Genomic DNA, 7,317 nt, shown 5'->3' with positions numbered 1-7,317 from the left:
TCTCTGCATTGCAGGTTGTTCTCCCCTCGCCCCATTCCAGCTTTGCTCTGGAGTGTTTCACACTGTCATCCCGCCCTGTCTCAGTATGGTAGGGTTTCACATATCTCCCATTCCTTTTTTGGTGCATGGGTTGTGTTCACATATGTGACCCTCCACACCCTCTGCATGCGATGGTATCACCCATGAGCCTCACCACTCCTTAGATTGGGATTACTGATGCCAGTATTAAATCTGATACTGATGTCAGTATTAAATCTTGAATATCTCTTTTCACTTTTACAGCTGAAAAAGCAGACGTTTCATAAGGTAAGGTTTATGGTTAGCATTAATATTAGATGTCAGTGTAAGGTTTAGGTCATGATCGCAATCCCCCTTGGTGTAGGAGGGCTTCTCGAATGTGTCCCATCTGCTCCCCTTTATCCGCAATGTAGCAGTGATATTCCTTTTATTTCAGATGTTTTCTTTGGCACCTGGGTGTCTCATTTGGTTAATCGTCCCACTTCGTCTTGGGTCATGGTCTCTCGGTCTGGTTTTGAGCCCTGGGTGGATTCTGTGCTGATGGTTCTGAATCTGGAGCCTGCTTCAGATACCGTCTGTCTCTCTCTCTCTCTCTGCCTATGCCCCACTTGTGTTCTTTGTCTCTTTCAAAAATTAATGTACCTAAAATCATTTTCAATCTGATATTTCCTGGATGGCACCTTTCACTTTCATTCCTGAAGAAGCAGGGTGTCTGTCTTGTCCATTGTTCTTTTGTTATCTTTGACATAGCTGACGACATATAGGACATTTCCCCAACCAGCATCGGGGGTGCACAACATTTCTTCTACGAGCCGGACACCTCTTGTCCACTGTAACACTGCATTCCTCTAGCGCATCCCACATGCTCCCGGCTACTGGACTGTAACTATGGATGGTACCACTGTCCCATAGTCTTCTGATGGTGTTTGAGGAGGTTCTTCATTCGCATCTTTGGTTACCTGAGTGTCTTCTGACATCTTCTCTCATGTTTCCACTAGGCCACTGCTACGACGCCCAACAGGGAACCCTAAGCAGAGAGGGATTCAGGAGCAGACCAGCTACCACTTTTCTCCCACAAATGGTCGCCTTGGAACTCTTTATGGAAGAGGAGAAAACACCCACCACCACCGTTTCATAACCCTGCACCAAATGTGGAGACAACAACCACCCACCCCCAAAATGAAACTCCAGCAGGGTACATGTATGGAACCTAAGGTGTTGGTCATGTATTTTGGATCAATAAGTGAGGTTGTACTTTTGACTGGTAAGTGTACATCTAAATCCCTTGGAGAGGATATTCTCTGAGGTCACCCCAACTTAAATTGTTGGCCCATGGGAGATGTGTTGTCCCTATTGGTTGTATTGATGTTGTCTCTGCAGGCCAGTGAATTAAAGCTCCATAGGGTCTTGTCCTATTCCCGCCTCTTCATGGGAAGTTCCATTTCACTGATTGGAAGAGACAATACAACCCTCGTGTGGCCATTCATATGAGTCACTATTTAGGGAACAAATGATTATGCTACCTTTGCACGGTCATTTCACGAATGTCCCTGGGCAGGCAGGGCCTCTAAAACTACAAATGCTACAGGTTATTTTATTGGTAAACAGGTGGGGTTTGTGTTCACTGAGTTCTTTTTATTTCTTTTCATTTTTCCTTGATTGCCTATCTGTGTTGGGTCAACAATTGGTTTGATATTGACTTTACAGTTAGGTTATTTTTATCTTATGTTTATCCATGCTTATCTGCTCTGATAGATGCTTATCCAAGGACAAATATTTCTTGTTGCACATACTAGCCTTATTGCTTCTATTGTGAAATTAACCTGGTCATAACTTAGGGGTTGGTTGTCTTTTTTTTTGTATTCAGATCTTAAGATCATATACAAGTGCCTGAGCCATACTATGAACGCTCATCACCACAGACCTAACAACCGCCTACAGTACGCAAATTATATCTTTTGCCCTTCTAGGTCAGCCTGATACACGTACTTGGTGATGCAGGGGTGTAATGCTCAAATCCCTTATCGGTCTTGGACGGGTGTCATGCTAGCACTCCCCCATCGGCAAGGGAGTAGTGATACCACCACTAAATCTAACATTTCTTGAATAGTTTTCATCACAGTCAGAGCTGAAGAAGCAGTCTTATGTTACAGTTAGGGTTAGGGTTAGGATTAGAGTTAGAGTTAGGGGTTAGGATAAAGGTTAGGTCACACTTACACCCCCCCCTTAGGTGTGGGAGGGAGGCACTCATGCACCTTGCCACCCCTCAGCATGGGAGGGTGTCATCCATGTGCCAGCACCCCTTGGCGAGGGAGTAGTGATGCCACTATTAAATCTGATGTTTCATGAATGGGTCTTTTCACTTTCATGGCTGAAGAAGCAGCGTCTCTTATGATGAGGGTTAGAGTTTGGATTACCCTGAGGGATAGGGTAAGAGTTAGGTCATGCTTGCACCCCCCCATTTGGCAAGGGAGGACGGTCACACCTGACCCCCACCACCCTTGGTGCCAAAGGGTGTTCAGGCATGCACCCTGCCTCCCCTCCACAAAGGAGTAGTGATGCCACTATTTAATGTGTTGTTTTATGAATGGCTCTTTTCATTTTCACAGCTGAAGAAGCAGGCATTTCTTAAGGTAAGGGTTATGGTTAGGATTGCCGTTCATGGTTAGACCATGCCTGCACCCTCCCTTGGAGTGGGAGGGCATTCACACATGCTCCACGCCCCCTCTCATCTGAAGAGGGTGTTCACCAATAGGACTCAGCCCCCTTCCGCGGGGGAGCGTGTTGATGTATGTGCCTGCACCCCTCTCGTGTGCGAGGGTGTTCACGCATGGGCACCACAACCCTAGGCGAGGGAGGCCATTTGCCCCTGCACCCTGCCCTCTTTGGCTCAGGAGGGTGTTCACGCATGTGCACAGTCCCCCATTGGCTTGGGAGGGTGTTCAGTTATGTGCACGCACAGGCCTCTAGGTGTGGGAGGGGTTCACGCATGTGCCCTGCCCCCCTGAGGCGCTGGAGAGGGTCACTTGTGCACAGCACCACTAGTCAATAAGGGAGTAGTGATGCCACTATTAAATCTCATTTTTCATGGACGGCTGTTTTCACTTTCACAGCTGAAGAAGCATACATCTCTTAAGGTCAAGGGTAGGGTTAGCATTACAGTTAGGGGTTAAGATAACTGTTAGTTTAATCTTGCTCTCCCCCCTCAGCATGGGAATGTTTCATGCATTACCCTGCTATCCTGAGCAAAGGAGAGTGTTCACCCTTTCACCCCACCCCCTGAGAGTGGTAAAATATTGAAGCATGTGCTTCACTCCACCTCTGCTGCGTAGGTCCCCACTTCGGGACAGATTGTTCATACATGTGTACCACCACCTCTCGGTGTGGGAGGGTGTTCACTCATGGCACACCCCACCTATGCATGGGAGATGGTGCATGCATGTGTCTTGCCCACCTCAGCATGGGAGCGTTTTTACACATGTGCACAGCCCCACCTTGGTGTGGGAGAGGTCACCCATGCAGAGCGCCACCCATCAATGAGGGAATAGTGATGCCACTATTAAATGTGATGTTTCATGAATGTTTCTTTTCACTTTCACAGCTGAACTAGCAGACAACCCTTAAGGTAAGGGTTAGGGTTAGCATTACCATTAACGGTTAGGGTAAGGGTTAGGTCATGCTTCCACACCCCTCGTCACCAGAGTATATTCACGCAATAGCACCGCCCTTCAGTGCAGGAGAATATTAATGCAAGTGCCCCACCCCTTTCAGCATGGTAGGGTGTTCACACATGTGCCCCATCCCCTTCCACTTGGTAGTGCGTTCACGTATTCGCACATTTGCACATCCCCCCTAAGGTGAGTGAGGGTGTTGACACATGTGCCCTGTCTCCATCCACATGGGAGGTGGTTCACGAATGCTCCTCACCTCTTGGCGAGGGAGGGTGTCACCCATTAACAGTGCCACCCCTCGGAGAGGGAGTAGTGTTGTCACTATTAAATGTGACTTTTCATCAATGATTCTTTTCCTTTCACAGCTGAAGAAGCACGCATCACTTAAGGTAAGGGTTAGGGTTAGCATTACATCTAGGGTTTAGGGTAAGGGTTAGGTCATGCTTACTCCCCCTCTCTGCACGAGAGGTGTTTCACTCATGCTCCCTGCCCCACTTGGCACATGTTCACGGATGCGCACAGCCCTCCCTCGGGGTAGAAGGATGTTCTCAAGCACAACCCCCCTTTGCAACGGAGGGCGTTTGCGCATGCATCCTGCCCCACTAGCGCGGGAGTTTGTTCTCATGTGTGTAAGGCCCCCTCCCTCCTGGCGTAAGGGCATTCACCCATGTGCACCATCCCCCATTTGGCATGAGAAGGTGTTGACCTATGTGACTTGATACATCACCATGGGAGAATATTCACGCATCTGCCCCACCCTCTTCCGCCCGGGAGGGGAGGTTGTGTTCATGCATGGGCACAGCCCACAGTCATTGAGGGACGGTATTCATGCATGCGCACAACAACCTCTCCATGAGGGAGGGTGTTCACACATGCACCATGCATCCCTCAGCAAGGGAATGGTTTAAGCATGCGCCCCATACCCACTTTGGCACGGAGGGTGTTGACCTATGCACCTCGTCCCCTCAGCACTGGAGGTTGTTCATAGATGTGACCAGCCCCTGTCATGGCGGAAGTGTGTTCACGTTTGTAAACAACCCCGGCTAGGGGAGGGATGCTATTCGCACATGGGCCCCACCCCATACCATGGGGGGCTGTTCACACATGTGCACAGCTCTCCCTACTGGCGGAAGTGTGTTCACACATACACAAAAGTCCCGCTCAAAGATATAGGGCGTTTCCACATTAGCACAACCCCCGTTAGCGAAGGAGGGCATTCATGCATGCTCCTTACCCGCTACTGCAGTAGGCTCTACAGGCATGCGCACAGCACCCCCCCCTTACCGGTGGGTGTTCACGCATGCACACAGCCCCCCTTAATGAGGGAAGGCATTTGAACATGCTTCCCCCTCCCTTGAGCAAAGAAGGGTATTCAGACATGCGCACAACCACCACCTCAGCCAGGGAGGTCGTTGGCGCATGCGCCCTGCCCCACTTAGCACAGGAGGTTGTTCAGGCTTCCGCCTGGCCCCCTGTCAGCATGTGAGTCGGTCACCCATGCACAGTGCCACCCCTCAGGGAGGAAGTACTGATGTCACTATTGAATGTGATGTTTCATGAATGGTTCTTTTCACTTTCACAGCTGAAGAAAACGTATCTCTTAAGGTTATGTTTAGGGTTAACATTACCATCAGTGGTAGGGTAAGGGTTTGATCAAGCTTCCTCCCCCTGGGCATGGATTTCCAAGCATTAGCGTGTCCCCCTTTGGCATGGGAGCGTGTTCACCCATGAGCCCAACCCCACTTTGGCACAGCAGGGTTTTGACATATGCGTCCCACCCCCTTATTGCGGGAGGCTATTCACGCACGTGCACTGCCACACATAGGGACAAAAGGGTACTCACACATGTGCACAAACACTCTCATTGTGGAATGGGGTTCATGCATGCGCCCAGCCCTCTCCACGGGGAGAAGGTTCTCATACGCACCATGCCCCCTTGACATGGCAGGGTGTTCACGCATACGAACAAGCCCCTCTCTATGAGGAAGTGGTGCTTTCGTGCATGTGCCATGCAACTCTGTGGCCAGGGAGGCCGTTGACATATGCTCCCCGCTCCCCTTGCCAGAATGGTGATCACGCATATGCAAAGCCCCCCCTCCTGTCCGAAGGGGGTTCATATATGCCCACAACCCCCTCTCTGTGAGGTAGACCATTTGTACAGGCACACAACCCTCTCTCAGCAAGGGAGAGCATTCACGCTTGGCCCAACTCACCTCGTCGGGAAGGGTGTTCACACATGCACAGAAGCCTCCTCAGTGATGGAGGGTGTTCAAACATGTGCCCCACCCCACTTGACACCAGAGGTGGTTCAGAATTCTGCCTTGTCCCTGGTTGGTGTATGAGATGGCCACGCATGCACAGTGCCATCCTTCAGGGAGAGAGTAGTGATGTCACTATTAAACGTGATGTTTCACGAATGGTTCTTTCACTTTCACAGCTGAAGAAACGTGCATCTCTTAAGGTAAGGGTTAGGGTTGGCACTGACATAAGGGGAGGGTAAGTCTTAGGTCATACTTCCTCCACCCTGGGTATGGAAGGTTTTCAAGCATTAGCACTCCCCCGCCTTTGGACAGACAGGGGTTGAAACATGCACCCTACCACATCAAGGGTGGGGGGTCACCATTGCGCCATTGTCTCTGGAATGGAGGGGTGTCACTCATGTGCTCTCCCCCACCTCAGCATGGAGGGGATCATGCATGTGTCCCTTCTGCATCCCTTCATCGGCATTGTAGCGTTCATGTTCCTTTTAGGTCACACGTATTTGCACTGCCTCAGCCATTCATTGGATTAAGTGTCCCACTTTCGTTCAGGTCATGGTCTCACGGTTTGTGGGTTCAAACCCTGGCTTCACTTCTGTGCTGATGGCTCTGACCATGGAGCCTGCTTCAAATACTGTGTCTCACTCTCTGCCCCTTCCCCACGTGTGTTCTGTATCTCTCTCTCTCTCTCTCTCCAAAAACATGAAGCTAAAAACATTTGAAGGCAGATCCATCGTTCTACTTGTCTTCTTGCCCTATTCCCGCCTCTTCACAGGAAGGTCCATTTCACCGATTGGAAGAGACAGTAAAACCCTCGTGTGGCCATTCATATGAGTCACTATTTAGGGAACAAGTGATTATGCTACTTTGCATGGTCAGGATACTATGGCCATTTCACGAATGTCTCTGGGCAGGCAGGGCCTCTAAAACTAGAAATGCTAGAGGTGACTTTACTGGTAAACAGATGGGGTTTGTGTTTGCTGAGTTCCTTTTACTTCTTTTCATCTTTCCTTAATGGCCTATCTGTGTTGCATCAACAGTTGGTTTGATATTGACTTTACAGTTAGGTTATTTTTATCTTATGGTTAACTATCCATGGTTATCCGCCCTGATAGAGCTTAGGCAAGTACAAATATTTCTTGTTGCACATACTACCAATATTGTTTCTATTATGAAATACACCCAGTGTTAACTTAGGAGTTGGTTGTCTATTTTTGATACTCAGATCTTAAGATCATATACCAGTGCCTGAGATCTACTACGAATGCTCATGGCCGTATCTCTAACAGCTGCCTACAGCGTGTGAATCATATATTTTGACCTTCAAGGACAGTCTTGATACCCCTACATCGGCAATACAGGGGTCTGAT

The sequence above is a fragment of the Panthera onca genome, chromosome E3, assembly GCF_046562875.1.
Source record: "Panthera onca isolate mPanOnc1 chromosome E3, mPanOnc1 haplotype 2, whole genome shotgun sequence".
Classification (NCBI taxonomy): Eukaryota; Metazoa; Chordata; class Mammalia; order Carnivora; family Felidae; genus Panthera; species Panthera onca.
This window is presented reverse-complemented; position numbering follows the sequence as displayed.